Below are 17,270 nucleotides of genomic sequence, written 5' to 3'. Positions count from 1 at the left end.
CATGGTAAAAGGTGCCTCTTCGCCAAGTTAGCAGGGGTAAAGGCAATACCTCCCTTGTTAAAGGCACTACCTCTCTTCCTGTGAAACAGCCCATCCCCATTTTTGAGTCCAGTTTCCCCCAGGCACATATTCCCTGGACCGGGTCTCACAATCAGTGAGACCTGGTTTGTGGCGGTGAACGGGAAGGGCGCCCTGGGCAGCCAGATTGGCCGCCCACATCATTGCTGGCTCTGTGACGGAGCCAGCGGGGACTGGGGGGAGCGGAGGCAGCGTGGCCCCCAGAAGCCCCAGTATGCCCTGTGCGAGCGTGCAGGGCATACTGCGGAGACCCCCGGAGCTGGGGGGTGGCTTTTCACCTCCCCTATGGGGGTCTACTTGCGAGTAGCCGCACTGCGGAGCTGCGCTGCGGCTACTCACAACCGGATAGCCCAGGTTTGCGGAGTGCTCGCTCTGCAAACCCGGGCTATGGGGAGGGCTACAGGAGCGGGTTACCTGCTCGAGAACCACCGGGCTCGCAGCTGAGCCCGGTGGTTCTTACGATCTGCAAAAATTGGGCTAGGCTTTCCTAGCCCAATTTTTGCAGATCGTGAGAATAGCCCCCCTGTGGGAATTGTGTGTATTATCATTATACCTCTAAACTGAAGGAATTTACCAATCCTGTGGATCAGAAGACATGCACTTTGTTTCATTTTGCCACATGTAATTCTGGATCTGTAATTTATGTCATCAAGTATCTTTTCCATCTACTTTATGTATGCAGAACCACCACTACCTTAAAAAAGAGAACTGGTGAACCTCTGTGCAAATCAACCATAAGAACGCTAAAGCTCTTTTGGTGAAAAACTGGCTGCAACATCAACAAGCTGAGGCTATCCACATGCGTGTGCAAAACCGCCCAGTTTTGCACACATGTGTGAACCGCTGGGATCGGGCCCAATCCTGGTGGCTATGCAGTGGCAAACCTGCCAAAGTAACCTCCCCCTAAAATGAGGTTAAGGGAACGAGCGGTCCCTTAACTTCATTTTTGGATCATGTGTCAGCTGGCACACTCATGGGGGGGGGGAATCCTAATAATGCACCACGCACTCACAAAGTGTATTACTGGAGCTCCAGGCGGCAGGATGACGGGTGGCAGCACATCCCAGCACCCTGACCTGGCACTCTGCTGGGCAAGCCACTTGGTAATCTGGGCAGGCGATCTGCCTGCCCAGGGAAGGCATGGAGATCGTCTGCGGGGAAGTTAATTAATTAAATCCGCCTTCCCTGCAGACTTCCCTGCTCTTCTCACTGAACCTGAGAAGAGCTCCACCATGCAGATTTTTTCATTTTGGTCTTTACAACATATTCTTGCCCACATAGGGTTCTTTTACAAAAAGAGGCTAGAAGGATCTTGAGATTAAACTGCTTGGCCCTGAAAGCCTTAATGTAGATTTTGACTTAACATCATTATTATAATCATTTTGTCACTGTAGTTACATTAGTTGGCTCATGTCTAAATATGCGGTTTGTTTTTTATCCATATTGAATAGCAGCTGATCCATTGTTTATTTATTACGTATCTTTGTTACATTGGCTTTCTGTCACTCTGCAAACCTGAATTCTACGGGTTAAAGCTTGTCTCCTCTTTTCTTACTCATGCGTTGTTTAAGTAATTATTCACTGCACTTGTGTCTTCTCCACTTTTAATATGAGGACTGCTTCCTCACAGAACAGTCAGTTGGAGAGAAGCTTTGTATTTCGATTCATGAAGGCTTGTGAGCATTTTGCAGTACATTTTTACTTATGTTTAGTATAGTTGTTTGTTTCTACATTTAAGTTTTACTTTATGTATGTTATATGTTTTTAATTGATTATTTTGGATTAGTTTTGTCTTTACTAGTTTTTATATCTTTAGTAAATTTATTTAATATTCTCATCTTATCTGAATATTCATGTAATTTAAACGTAATTTCTTTGATATGTAGTTTATTCCTTTTATTCTCTTTATTAGTTTAGATTTTTTAAAAAATTCCCTTATCTATAATAGAGATCATTGTTTTCACAACCTTTTTCCTGCCTTATAACACACACACACACACACACACACACACACACACACACACACACACCCTTTCCAATGTTAGCATTAAGGGCAATTTCTTTATTTTGTATTTCAGGATTGTTCCGTGTTTGAAAAGCATGGATGAGATGTTGATATCATAAGGGCAAGATTCGACTGTTTTGTTTATGTTTTAAGTTTGTGTACTAGGATTTATTTATTGAAAATGTTATTATGAGTTGCCCTTAGTGACAAGTTCTTTGAAGATGGTTGGCAAATATTTAACTAAATTAAAAAGGTGATAATTTATCCACTGAAATGAAAAAGAGTATCTGTTATAAATATCATATGCATCACAGACTTGGGTAAGGATGCACAGTAACTGGGCAAAACTTGAAACATAATTCCTTATTCATCCAGCATACATGCATTCAAGCTGACAATTCAGAATGCTGTACTGTATAGACAAGTATTCTAACTGTTGTTTTGTCCAAGAATGCTTGGGACAAATGTCCTCATCAGTGCCATGTCACATCATCAAGAGCGCTTTGCCAGTGTAGATCTGAGTGATCAGTGTAGATCTGTCTCACCTGCCACCTAACTGGCACTTTCCCCCTTGAATGGAAGAGGGTAAGAACGGATGAGAAATAGGTTACTGGGCCAGAGAAGTTGAGCCTCCACAAGGTGCCCCAATATCCTCAGCCTGGCTTTGCTTATATTTAACACTTAGAGCCCTTTCTCAAGATCTGTGAAAAGGGTTTGGTGGGCGGGCAGGGAGGAAGGTTTACTAATCTTACCTTCCCCACTGACGATCTGTTGAAGGAGCTGGGTGCATGGTGGAATGCACATCCAGATGATCCTTTGCGGCTCCAGGCAGCACAGAGGGTTGGGGGCCAGGACGCTTTGTCCTGGCCCCCAGAAATCCCATGATGGCCCCCAGAAATCGCATGGTGCATTCTGGGCATCCCCCTAGTGATGGGCGGAAGCCCCGCAGTCTCCCAGCCCTGGTTCCAAGCAGTCGGTGCTGACAGATGATTTTAAAATAATGGAACTAAAGGAGCGCTTGCACCCTTAACCCTGTTTAAGACGCTGGTCTCTTTGGCAGCTTTGCCATCAAAGCACCACTGGGATTGGGCGCAATCCTGGCGGTTCTTATGATCAGCCAAGACCGGGCTTGGCTTACTTAGGCTGGTTTTGGCTGATCGTAAGAACAGCTTCTATGTCTCTGAGAGTAGATGGGGGTAGGGCAGTCTGGTAAAATGACTTGGAAACAAATCACACATTCCCAAGTGTTCATATGCAAGGCATTTCACGGGAACAATATTAAAGTAAAACTTGCACCATATCACCAACATTGTAACATGAATCTAATGAATGCATGCTGTTGTTGTGAAAAATGTCCACTGACCAGCATCTGCAGAGCAGTAAGGCTCATTTTTCTCCAAACCTGTCTAGAGTAGACATTTCAAGGAGACACATTTAATCAGGTTCTGAGGCTGACAAGACAACCTTTAGCAACTTGCTGAATGGTTTACCTTCTCATATAGCCCAGCAGTGCCCATCAAATATACATTCACATCTGGTGTAAGGATAACTAACTCATGGTCTCTGTATGCCTTACTTTTCTCGACTAGCTTTTTGGGGGCACACTCTGTTTATTTGCTTTTCCTCCACTATAATGCTGGAAGACTAAAACATGAAGAAGAGGCTTTGCAGTCCTCTCCACTCCTACTGCTTACAACAACTTGGGGCGATTCTCACGATCAACAAAAATTGGGCTAGCAGAGGCTAACCCGATTTTTGTTGACCGTAAGAACCACGGGGCTCGCAGCCGAGCCTGGTGGTTCTCAAGCGGGTAACTCGCTCGAGAACCCCTGCTAAAAAGCAGGTTTGCTGAGCGAGCGCTCCAGCAAACCTGCTTTTTAGGATCGTGAGTAGCCGTGGTGCGCCTTCGCAATGTGCCTACTCATGAGCAGACAGCGGGCAGGAGGTGAAAAGCCGCCTCCCGGCTCCGGGGGTCTCCCCAGTATGCCCTGCGCGCCGCGCGGCCCCCACTCCCCCCAGGCTCCGTCATGGAGCCGGCCATAGTGTGGGCGGCCGATCAGACTGCCCAGGGCTCCCTGCCCGCTCGTGAGCAGGGCTGCTCACTGCCCCAAACCGGGTCTCACTGATTGTGAGACCTGGTCCCTTAAGTCCACATCTAGCAAACTGCATTAGGGGTATGCACGGAACCGGTCCGGCACTGGGGTGGGGGGTTCCAATAAAAACAGGGGGGGCTTTACTCACCCCTTCCATCATAGTAACCGTAATTCTTGTAGTAATCGGGCGGCAGGGTGCCGCCGGCTTCAATCTCCGCTGGCGTGGCTCAGGCTCCTCCATTCCTATACGTAACGGGGCGGCAGGATCGCTCCCAGTCCCTGCCGCCCCCTTCAAGCTAAGCCCCCTCGGCTGGCGGCCGCCCCCTGCAGCTTTCCAGATGTCCCCTGCCGCCCTTTTCTTGCCAAATATCTCCCCATCTCAAGGGGTCGGCAGGAGAACTCTCCTGCCGTCCCCGTTCGCTTTGCCGCTGAGTTGCAAATGGCTTCTAGGAAGCCTTTCGTGCGCGTGTGGGAGCCTAGAAGCCATTTGCAACTCAGCGGCAAAGCAAACGGGGACGGCAGGAGAGTTCTCCTGCCGACCCCTTGAGATGGGGAGATATTTGGCAAGAAGGGGGCGGCAGGGGACATCTGGAAAGCTGCAGGGGGCGGCCGCCAGCCGAGGGGGCTTAGCTTGAAGGGGGCGGCAGGAACTGGGAGCGATCCTGTCACCCCGTTACGTATAGGAATGGAGGAGCCCGAGCCGCGCCAGCAGAGATTGAAGCCGGCGGCACCCTGCCGCCCGATTACTACAAGAATTATGGTTACTATGATGGAAGGGGTGAGTAAAGCCCCCCCTGTTTTTATTGGAACCCCCCACCCGAACCAAAACCACCCCGTGTCCGGACCGGTCTGGAGGCCTTTAGAATGGCGTCCGAACCAGTCCGTGCACATGACTAAACTGCATGCCTGCCTGCCTCCAATCCCAATTTGTTCCATCATTGGCTGCATTTACTTGGTTGATGTAAGCATTGAGGCCATTCCCACGATCACTGGGAAGTGGGCTAAGGGAGCTTAGGTCACTTTCCAGTGATCGTGGGAACCACCAAGCTCGCAGGCGAGCCTGGGGCTCCCAAGTCGTCTAGTCCACCTAATTTCCCCTCCCCTTAAATGAGGTTAATGGAGCAAACACTCCATTAACCTCATTTTTTTTGCTTGTGTGTCACCACAGCATGCAGCGACACACAAGTAGACCCCCAACCAGGAGGCTGCAGCTATATACAGGAGGCCCTCTTTATTCCTGGGGTTCCCTTCCTGCCAATTGATGTGGATACGGAAAGCGTGAATAAAGAAAACTTACCTCTATGGGAATCCTGGGGTTAAGATCTGAAAAAAATGCTAAAAAAGCAGTGTGGAGGCAGAAATAAGAGCAGGAAAACACAGTACCTTGCTCTCCAGATCTCCAGGAATGCCTCCCAAATCCTCCTATTTTTCACTTTAAAGAATATTATACTATTATTTATCTATTATTAAAAGACCCATAAAATGGCTCTGAGCTTCAAAATGGCAGCCGACAGACATCATTTCCAGCCACTTAAGAACTTTGGATAGGCAAAATTTGCCTATATTTCCTGCCGTGGATAAAGAAACTGGGTCTCTAAGACCCATCTGCATATAAAGGAAACCGTGACCCACAAATAAAGAGGGTCTCCTGCACAGAGTTCCATTTACATGACTAATACTTGTTGGTAGAAAGTCCTCCATGTATTTTTTTAATCCTTAAAATTAAATACTCCCCCACCAAGTTGCTATTGTCCACTACTACATATTTTAGCACAGGCCTCAACACATTTTCTTTGGATCTAGGAGCTAGCCCCAAAATTTAGGAGCCAGGCAATGGACACTTGGGGGAAAATTACATGACTTAGAAATGGGCATGGGAATGGGGAGAGTAAATTGGTTGCTCTTTATCCTCTTTACAATAATACACTTAGAACAGAAATAGGGCTGCCTGGGACAAATACAAGGAGACTATTCTCACAATCGGCCAAAAGCGGGCTAAGGGAGCCTAGCCCACTTTTGGGAGAGCGTGAGAACCACTGGGCTTGCAGGCAAGCCCAGTTTCCACAAAGCAGGTAGCCCACTTAAGTAGCCCTCCTCTTAGACGAGGTTAGCGGAGTGAGCGCTCCGCTACCACCGTCTATTTAGTTCTGTATTGCCGTGCCGCGGCTCCATACCACAGCAACACACAAGGAGACCCCTGCTGGGAGGCTGAAACAAGCCTCCTGCCCCTGGGGGTCTCTCCAGGATGCCCCGTGCAATTGCGTGGGGCATCCTGGAACTTCCGGGGGCCACGCAGCCCCCGATCCCTGCAGCCCCCACTGGCTTTGTGATGGAGCTGACAGTCATGTGGGGCTGCCGGTGTGCTCATCTAATCCCACTTAGGCGCTTCCCACTGCTCATGAGAACCACCTCAAGATGTTATGGAATAACACTATATATAAATATGCTAGCTGCCATAGTTAAATTTCCAGGGGCCCTGGCTCCCAAGTGCCTGGGATTTCTCAAGCCCTGTTTTGGTAGTGAATTCCATAACCTATTTGCATATTTTTGATGGTCCTGAACCTACCGTTGCAGTTTGCAATTGTATAGTAGAAAGATGTGCAACCATGTAGGGTGCAACTTTAGACAAACATCTTTCCACGTGTTGCCACCTGTATGTGTGACACCTGTTTAAGCAGCTACTACACTGCAGAGTATTTGTATGAACTGGGCTTCAGGAGAGTTGCAGATTGTGGTCAAGTCAGGACCCCTGTTTTCAAAATATGTACATACAGAAAGAAAAAGACATGGCAACAACACTCAAAAATACCACCCTTCTTGCAAAAAGTCTTTTGATGTGACAGCTTCAAGTCTTCCCCAATAAAATCCAGGGGAAAAAACCCAATTTGGCATTTCATGTAATTAAAATCTGGAGGGAATGTTTAAAAAAGACCAAACAATATTGCCAGTACACAAATATAATTAATCCTTTCCCTTAATAACGAGTAACCAAAACAAACTGTGCATGGAAGTGTGAAGCAAACTATTACATGAATGAGCAAAGGAATGAAACCTTCCTTTCTGTTCTGGCAGATTTTCTGGCTAACCTACATGCATTAAGCCTTTGGGGTAGTTTACTGGGGGAAACGTCTGCAGTTACTTAAAGGCTAGCAAGAATGATTGACTTTTATGACGATTTCTCATCAATGTCCTTTTCCCAGCTACCATAAATCACTACAACACGACTGAAGTCAAGCTTCCTGCATAGAGGCAGTCATTGTGCAGCAGTCATTACCCATGGCATACACATTTTTTTAAAAAAAATCCTCCCATTATTTCTCTTGAAACAGGTATGTAGTGTTGTGTACTGTTTCTGGTAGTACCTGGAAAAAGCAAAAATTAGCTCTTATCGGAGTAACCAGAATTGCCTTAATAGACATATATATCCTTTGGTGCTACTGTTGTGGGTGCTTATTGGATAGTGTCCATTATGAAAAACATACTGCCTATCCCTCCCCCAAACAAAAGCTTTTAGAACTGTTTTAGAAGGGGAAAAGCAACATGTGAAAGGATGTGTGCACATCAGCAATTGCACAAATGTAGTTTTTGGGGGGTTTTTTAAGAGTGCAAAATGTTCTTGATTGCTAGAGCAGCTGCAGTTAGGAATCAGGAAAATTGAGTGAATAGTCTTTTCCCTTTCAGATTTCCACTTCTATTATGCATGTTCAGTTATTCTGCATCAGAACTACAGCCAAATAATTGTACAGTAATGGGGAAATCACTCCTGTTGCTTCATTAAAATAAGCAAACACAGGAGTGGCCCAGTGCCACCTTGCTCTGCCAACCCCACTTGCAGTCTTTAAAGAGGGCAGGGTTGAAGAGAGAAAGCTGCTTGCAGCCTCTTCTTCTTGCCCTGCATCCCTTGCAAAGCCTAAAGGGTCAGCTCAGGAGCTCCTAGTTTAATCCTTGCAAGTTATAAAGGACATGCAGGGTGAGGGAAAGAGGATCTCGATAGCCTCTCTTTCTCTCTCCATGCCCCTTTCAAAGCCTGCCCCCTCCGGATCCAACCTGTGAAGGTTCTGTAAGGGGTGCAGAGGGGCTGCCAGGGCTAGTAGTCTCTGCTCCACCACCACTAAACCTGATGCAGGAAGAGGAAGTGGGGCAGAGGAAGTGGAGCAGAGGAGAGTGGTGGGGAGGTGTTCTAGCCCAGTGTTTCTCAACCACCGGTCCCTGGACCGCTGCCGGTCCCCGAAGGGTTGAGTGCTGGTCCCTGACTGGGAGTCAACCCCCCCCCAACTGAAATCAAGGCACTCACTTACTCAATTTTGCACATGGCACGGAAGAGGAAGAGTATCACGGAGGCATGGGACCCTTCTTGTGCCTTGCCTCCACGTGCTGCTGAGATCTTCCTACAGCTATCTTATTCCCTATCTTTACAGCTTCAAACTGTATGTGATGCGGGGGCATGGAGGAAAAAGTATGGCAGTGGGCGCCACTTGAAGGGCTGCTGGTTCTTGCATGCTCATTGTTTGCAGCCAAAGGTTGGTTGATTGAAACCCAGCTGCCTGTTGTGGTCGAGGCGCCTTGAGAGGGAACGCTGTTTCCCTCTTGCATCAGTGGGGCTTGCTTGTATGTTGTTTTCATTGGCCCCATGTAGCTTTTGAATTTTTCTAATGGCCCAACATCCCCTCTCCATTGAGTAATCACAAGCACCTCCACTCCAGACATACTGGAGACAAATTTGTTCACCCAGGCTTTTAGATTCAGGGGTTCTCAACCTTGGGTACCCAGACATTGGTGGACTTCTACTCCCATAATCCCCAGCCATAATGGCCAAATGCCATTGTTGTTGGGGGTTATGGGAGTTTAACTGAGGGACCCAAGGTTAAGAACCCCTAATATTCCATGTTTGCAAAAGATTCCAAATTTAATTATTTTAATGCTTATATTATTTTCATTCTAAACTGCCCAGAGATGCAAGTTTTGGGCAGTATAGAAGTCTGATAGACAGACAGACAGACAGACTTGAAACCCCTTTACTAACTGCTGGTCCGGGAAACTGCGCATGAAGAATGTAGCGGTCCTTGAAACTCTGCACGAAGAATTTAGCGGTCCTTGACTCCAAAAAGTTTGAGAAACACTGTTCTAGCCTATCACGTTCTTCTCTTCTCCTCGAAGGAGGAAAGTGGAGATGGAGGAGCCACTCTAGGAACAGATGCAGCATTTGGTACCCTGGTGTAGTGGGCAGGGAGAAGAGACATGACTGAGGAAGAAAAAAAGAAAAGGCACCTCACCCTCTGTCATCTGTTGTGATAGAGGGTGAAGTGGCATTGCTCTCCTGCCATCTGAGGTAACCACTCATTTCACCTCATGAAAGGGCCGGCAGCGACCATACACACCTTATTGTGGAGATAATTTTTAAGCACTAATTATCGCACTGCTTGTGTTGGGCACCCTTTTGCCCTGCTTTGGTGGTCTAACTCCAACCAAGTAGTACAATCCTATTCAGGTTTATTCAGAAGAAAATTCCAGTATCTCCAGTGAGGCTTACTGTTAAGAAAGTGTGCATAGGATTACAGCTGAAGTATCCTTACTACCTATTGACTTGCTTATGAAGTCCTTATATCTTGTCTATAATTCCATTGTTAATATGATTTTGTTCCTGAACTTGTCTCTCTCTTCTTTTTTCAAAAGACAGAAGCCTGCTGTCAACCTTTCCTTTTTTGGTTCTATACCATCAGTAGGGACTTGAACCTGTGCTGTGGTCCAAAATAACATCCAACCACCCTCAATTCCAAACCCAGAGCTGCACTTGTACATTCCTCGGAACAATTGTTTCTCAAAAGTGTTACTTGTGCAAAATCATAAAAAAAAAACTATCTCCTAAGCAGAGCTCTGAAACAGCTACATGATCCTGACATAGAATTCTATGTCCGAAAAAGAGGTCAGTCAAAATGAAGGTTACATGTAGAGCTAAATGTGCTTGTGCTTATGAAGTATTTTGCATGCTTGGGAAGGCTGCACTTAAATATATATTCATTGCAGCGGGGGGGAGGGAACGACACCTATTAGTTATTCATGCAATATCTACAACATGCTGAAGATGAGATGCTGAAGGAAACAAAAAATGTAAATCATGGCTAAATTAGTTGCCCTAATTGGTTCGCCCTATTTCAGCACCCAGCACCTCAATGCAAATTATATAATTGCAGAAGGAAATGAGATATTCAGTCCCGTTGCAGAATAAATATGTTGGCTTTTTAATGTGTTCCTACACAGCACAATCAGTAAAAAGAGCTGGATGGATGGTGAGTAAGCTCCTGAGATAAGTACTGCAAGTGTAATTACTCATGACCAATCCTTCAGCTAATTCCTTGACTTACTTTCCAAGTCGGAACTGAAATAAATGATAGCAATGCTAGTAAATGAAAAGCAGTCACCATTCCTCTAGAGTCATGAATACCAAATAATCCTGTGCTTGTGTGCTTATACAAACCAGCTTTCAAAAGTCCGTGTCCCCCCATACACACACACACCCCAGACGTTTTTGAGAAGTGAAAATTGGGATGAAATTACAGTACTAACTTACAGTACTTACAGTACTAACTCATTCTTCCTCTGTGTACTATAACAGAAAGATATAAACTTATTGGTACCAAAACATGAGTTTTGGTGCCAATATGAAAAAGCACTTTGAGCAATTGATTATTTGCCATATTTTGTCCCATATATTGTCCCACCCAGGCAGCTGGCATTGAGCATGTGCAAAGACCAAATGAATCAGTAAGTGGAGCCAGAGGCGTATCTAGGGAAAATAGCGCCTAGGGCAAACACTGAAATTGAGCCCCCTGTCCAAGCATCTGACACCCATCTTTCAGATAACTTTACCATAATATCAGCTGAAAAATACAAGTCAAGCTCGTTAATCTTTTAATATTTCAAAAACTATTTAGCAGTGGACTTAGCCAGACCAAAAAATGCTGGAAAACTACAAATTTCTGTATGCTGGGGCTCATGAAATACCCAAATACTATGTGGAGATGTACTTGGAAAACTAAACAGAAGTGCCTGTCTAATTCTCTACTATGCATTGTAGCATCACCATTACATAAGTTTTAAAAATCAATGGAGAATTTGACTTTTCCCAGATACTCTGTAAATAATTAAAGGATATGCAGAGTAAACTGTGTCACTGCTTGGAATATATTCTAGTCTTTCAGAAAGACCGTTAAAATGAGAGAAAGAGAGCAAGAAACTCCCAGTGGGCCTTAATATTAAGGGTTTCACACTGATTCAAAGACAAACTCACCATTAATAGCCATATTAGCAAGACATCACATTTAACTCACTTATCACAAGAAGCAAAGTAAGAGCAAATGAATACAATCCTAGCTCAAGCGTCAGCTCAGTATTCACAAGCCCTGATTCTCTGTACATAGTGCCAATCTGAATATGTGTACAGTGTCTTATATTAAATTATTATTATTATTATTATTTTTACCCGTAGCCCCTTTGGGGGGCTTCCTAAAGGCTGGGGGGGTTGCAAAGATTCCCCCTCACCCCGCTGGCCTCTAGGGCCTCGCAGGGACCATTTGAGCATGTGCAGTGGCCGTTTTAAAAAATAATCTTTTTTTTTTTAAAGGCCACTGAAAACAAAATGGCCACCGTGCATGCTCAAATGGCCTCTGCAAAGCCTGGCATGACCTAGAGCCTCACAGAGGCCATTTTAGCATGCACGGTGGCCATTTTGTTTTTGGCAGCAATTTTTTTAAAAAAATTAATTTTACAAAATGGTGCCCCCCTTCAAGTGGCTCCCGGGGCACGTGTCCTGTCTGCCCTACCCCTAGATACGCTCCTGAGTAGAGCTGCTTTAGTGGCCTGTTTTGGAGACTGGAATTGCATCACATACTACAACTAATATCTTGGTCCCATGTTTCAGCCAAACCTCTTGCATTCTTCATCAAATTTTCTTGTAGATATTGTACCCTAAGTATATATGGAGTTCCTCTCCTCCATTCTCCATGTATCTATGTGATAATGCAGGTCCTGACAAATCCCAGGCGCCAGAAAGCCATAGCGCCTAGAATTTAACCATAGTGCTTAGACTTGATTCAGAGGTAGAGTTACCTCTGGTAGCATTAAATAAAGCTTAAAATAAAAGCTTTATTTTCCCCAGGGAGCCCTGTTTTTGTTCTAAGATTGCATTCTCACAATTATGGCTATACTGGTTACAGAATTAACCAGGATTGCTGAGCCTTGCAGAGCTGGTTACAAGAATGCAGATTTCCTGGGCAATCTTGGTCAACTGCTGTGGTTAATAGGGATGTGCACAAATAGAACTTTGCGAAATGATTCGAATTTGAATTGAATCTGCCCAATTTGATTCAAATTTGAATCGGTTTGAAACAGGGTGAGTTTGATCTGAATCAACTTGACCCTGTTTTGGTACCTTTTAAAAACCCATCAGGGTGCCTAAATGGTTTTTAAAAGGCACCAAAATGGTTCCCAAATTGATTTGAATTACCCTTTTTAGAGGTGATTCAATTCACTCAGATCGCTTAGATTTGAGTCAAATCAATTTGAATTGATTCACACATCCCTAGTGGTTAAACCACATTTGACCAGAACAGAAAACCAGGATCCTCTTTTTGAAGACTGCAGAGGGAACATGGGAAAGCTGCCATATACGAAGTCAGACCATTGGTCCATCTAGCTCAGTGTTGTCTACACAGACTGGCAGCGGCTTCTCCAAAGTTTCAGGCAAGAGTCTCTCTCAGCCCTATCTTGGAGATTGCCAGGGAGGGAACTTGGAACCTTCTGCATGCAAGCACACAGATGCTCTTCCCAGAGTGGCCCCATCCCCTAAGGGGAATATTTTACAGTGCTCAGGCATGTCGTCTCCCATTCATATGCAACCAGGGCAGACCCTGCTTAATAAAAACGACAAGTCATTCTTGCTACCACAAGATCATTTCTTCTCCCATCATGGGCAAGTTGTGGTTGTGCAGTCTTCAAAAGAGGCACAGATTGGACAAGGACAGTGAAAAGTGGAACAGCAAAGCAGAAGGCAGGGACAACACAGCTGTCTTTGCAGCGAGGGAAGCTTCTCCCTTAATGCAAGGACAAGCTACCTACTTTTATACACAATACCCATCTTTAGTGGCAGCAGTACTGCAAATCCAATACTAGGTTCCCCCTCAAGTTCTTTGATGTTAGAAATTGGTGGATCATCTTAAATTCAGAGTCCTCTTCCTTGGCAGTAAATACAGTCTAACTAGTATTTAACCTGTACTTTTAAAGGGGGGTAATCTTACGTTCAGAGTCATCTTCTGTTTGGGTAAATATGGTACTTGCAAAAGTGCAACACATACTTTTTCAACAAAAGTTGAAAAGCCCTGGCTTACTTCTTCCATCGAAATCAATGAGATTCTGCAGTGCTTAACTATAGTTGAATCTTAGCCTGTTGTCTTTTTAAAAGGCCATCTCATCTCATGACCTCTCATAATGGAACAATATTCACATGAACTCTTCAGAAGCATAATATGTGCTGAAAGAAGTGTACTCTCTACATCACTATCATGAATAGCTTCCTCCTCTCATGACATTAATAACTTAGACGTTCAGGCACCACTTAGGAAATCTCTAAGGAAATAGTTGCATTCAAGAATGTAAAATTAGATTTGGCATTCACTTGGAACCCAGAATACTAAAAGATCTAGAATCTAGTGATAGTACTTTCAGGAATTTGATATGCTGAGTATATCAAGACTTACATAAGAATGCTCAAGAAATATATCTTGCAGACTCTACTCATAACTTTCAATATGACTGAGCAATTCCCCTAGGTGAGGGAGATGGTGGCTACTTTGTCTTCTTGACTACTTTATTTGTCCTTGATGACTGAATTCTGAATTCACAGGTATTGGTAATAAGTAATTTATATACAGTTATATACACCTTTCTGGCAAGGTTCTGTTGCCAGCACTGCCATTCTGCAGGCTCCCAAAATCCTCTTTGCATATGTTTGGGACTACAAGCTTTTGGCTCCCACTCTTAACATGCTCAGGAGCCTCACGGGATTGTGGGCTCCTGTTTGATGGCATATTGGGGACAAGTCACTTAGCAGGCAGTGGGACAATCACCCCCAGATTCAACAGCTGCCAAATAAATTGAAAGGGAATTAGCCTCGCTCCTTTCCCTATATTAGGGAATGTCTAAACAGACCCAAGTTAGCTTGCGAGTTAACTTCACTTTCAAGGTTTGAAGATTTACCTTTACTTTTGCTCCTCTGCAGTTAACAAGCTAACGCTAATCACCTCGTCAGAAAAGCCAGATAAGGCACTGTGAATGCAACTCCCTTCACCATCACAAAAGAACAATAAGTGGGCAATAGGAACACTGGAGGTGCATTCATTAAAACTACTGATTGGTTTACTAGTCCTTCCAACCTGACAAACACTATCCTTGCACGTCCATTCAGTCTATTTACATACAGGTTGTTCCTGCCATTCATGCCATTGTGTTCTACTCAACCACAGCAAACAAAGACCATGGATCCTTTTGAGATACACTGCAATTTCCCTCCTCAGGAAGTAGGAGCGGCAAGTATTTTGCCTCAGGGCCCATTTTGGGCTATAACTGGTCCTGGTTTCTTGAACCAGTATGCTTCATTTGGTCTCCACTGTGGAATCACCCACTGTATGGGCGATAGACGACATCATTCATCAATAACAGCAGGCTATGTCTTGCTCTTTGCACCACTCATGCTCCTAGCCTCCAGATCGGGCTTCTTTGCTGGCCTGATCTACCCAGCTCACCTTGCTGCTACAAGTAGCTGGCTGCATGAAAACAGAATGCTTTCGGAATTATCCTTGCTGCCTAACCCCCGAGCTGCTTTTGGTTTTCCACTGCTGCCTGGTTCCATCTCTGAGGAAAGAGGTCCTTTGGCTGTGCCTGAGCCACGAGGGTCCAATCACCACTAACAGAAGGACGAGGTTGTATGATAACCACTGTGCCCCTCTGGGCTCTTCCTATCCCTGCTCTTTCTTAAATCCAAAAACCTGATTCTCTAAAGCCTTCTTTTCTCTAGCCAGCCTGGAAGTCATTTAATTCGGACACCAAGCTAAATTGCCTCTTTGCTAGTATCTGATTAACCTTTGCAATGTATTTGTAGTAATAATATTGCTTTAATCAATTCTCTTATTCTGCTGTACCCCTAAACCCTCAAATAAAACCTTAATTTGTTTTGAACTTCAACCTTTCTGTCAGTTCATTTCCCTGGAACCAGAACTTTGCACAAAAATTATTCTGGCGTGGGCCTGTTCCACCCCCAGACCACTAATTCCCCACACAAAGCACGAACGCATTTAGGGATGTTTGCCAATCACCCCGGAGCAGTTTCATTAACAGTTCCTACCACAGGCCTGCACAGGGTTTCTCTTAGTCTAAAGTGGAGTGGCCAGTGAATGAAGTTAACAGCTGATATGAGACATAATCTACAATTTATTGTATTTAGGAATGATGGGAGTTGTACTACAAGAACAGCAGGAGAGCCTGAGCTGGCCATCTTTGGACTAAGGGACAAGAAGGAGGACAGAGTCTGGATTGCACTTCAGGGAAAGTGCACAATTTATTCACTGTATTTGAATAAAACACAGCCAGACTAAAACACACAACTATTTCCTCTCAGCACTACATAGAATTATTTGATATACCTAAGGAAGAGAAAGAATTAACCTCTGTCGTTTAAACTGCAAATTATTCCTTGATCAAAAAGAGATGTCTGTATTAGGCAATCCAAATTCCCTTGTGTTTGACCTTTACTTTGGCAATGCAATGTTCTTATCTAAATGTACTGAAAGAAGTTTTGATGTGTAGTATGATGGTTGCTTTGCTATGATAATTAAAATGTTATTTCAGTTCATGCCTTTGAAGTATATGATTAATCTTTTCTTTCTTGTTGTATTAATGAAAGAGAGAACATTATATTTTACATATGACATGGAGTATATTCGTATAAATATGAGAAAGAAACATAGTAATAAAATCCACGTATAATATTACATTTTAAAGTACGAATGCACTAGAGAGGTATTGATTTTTTTCCTGATATGATGATGAATGCTCCAGTTTTTAAATGTTAATACAAAGCTGTTTAACCAACAATGTATTGCTACTCCTTGCAATGATTTCAGAAATTTTAGTATGGTTAGAATTATTGGTTGGGATCTAACCATCATTATATATCAGTACTGCTGGAGTGAGGGCAGGAGAGACATGAACACTAACATCTGGCCATTTCCAGTGTCACTCCATTAAAATAAAAGCAGATGTGCTGGACTGAAGAGACCCTAGCATTTGTATGAAGACATATGACATAAGGAACCAACAGACTGGTGTTTCAAAAAACCACACACCCTAAAGGAATCAAAAGCAAACACATCAATCAGCAAACAGAGACCTAAGAGAGGAGACTTGCTATAGCAGTAGCCTCTAGGGAAGTATTGGCAAAAAGTCACATTTTGCACATAAATAATTCTGCAGGAAAGAGGAGAACTGCTTGATGCTCTGCCTCCACCTTGCAAAAGAAAGATGGCAGTTTCAAATGACCCCTGTGTACTAACATAATACAATTAGTTGAGAATTTCGTAGAGTTTCTTAACCTTGGGCCCCCAGATGTTGTTGGACTATAACTCCCATCATCCTCAGCCACAAAGGCCATATCTGGGGATGATGGGAGTTGTAGTCCAACAACATCTGGAGGGCCACAGTTAAGAAACCTTGATATATAGCATTTCTCTGAGTTGTCATTTGACAGGTCTTTAAACATTGTAGCCTTACGTCACACTCTAACTAAAGGCAGTCTATCTAGAGCTGATCTTACTAAAGTCCTTTTAAAAAGAATAGATATAGTACAGAAATAATGCTTGATAGATTTCATCCTACAAAGCACTTTCTTAAATAGTACCACACCTGTACACACCTGCTTACTATCTTCTGCTCCTCATCCTCCATTATTTATTCTGTTGTTACATTTTTACACCACCTTTCATCAAAATAATCTCAAGGTGGTTTACAAAACATTTAAAACAATATACGACTAAAAACAGTTACAT

The 17,270-nt window shown here is 44.1% G+C and overlaps 1 protein-coding gene and 1 long non-coding RNA gene across 5 annotated transcripts in view; one reads left to right on the top strand and one right to left on the bottom strand.

Annotated features, from left to right (window-relative positions):
* PCP4 (Purkinje cell protein 4) overlaps positions 1-17,270 on the bottom strand; it is a 114,506-nt gene that overhangs the window by 2,150 nt on the left and 95,086 nt on the right. The window lies entirely within an intron of this gene.
* Positions 6,856-15,513, top strand: LOC128351231 (uncharacterized). The gene is made up of 3 exons (XR_008319655.1): positions 6,856-7,505; positions 9,850-10,099; positions 14,450-15,513. It is a non-coding gene; the product is annotated as an uncharacterized LOC128351231 (long non-coding RNA).

The sequence above is a fragment of the Hemicordylus capensis genome, chromosome 3, assembly GCF_027244095.1.
Source record: "Hemicordylus capensis ecotype Gifberg chromosome 3, rHemCap1.1.pri, whole genome shotgun sequence".
Classification (NCBI taxonomy): domain Eukaryota; kingdom Metazoa; phylum Chordata; class Lepidosauria; order Squamata; family Cordylidae; genus Hemicordylus; species Hemicordylus capensis.
The sequence above is the reverse complement of the archived record's forward strand: the minus strand, read 5'-3'. Positions and strand labels throughout refer to the sequence as shown.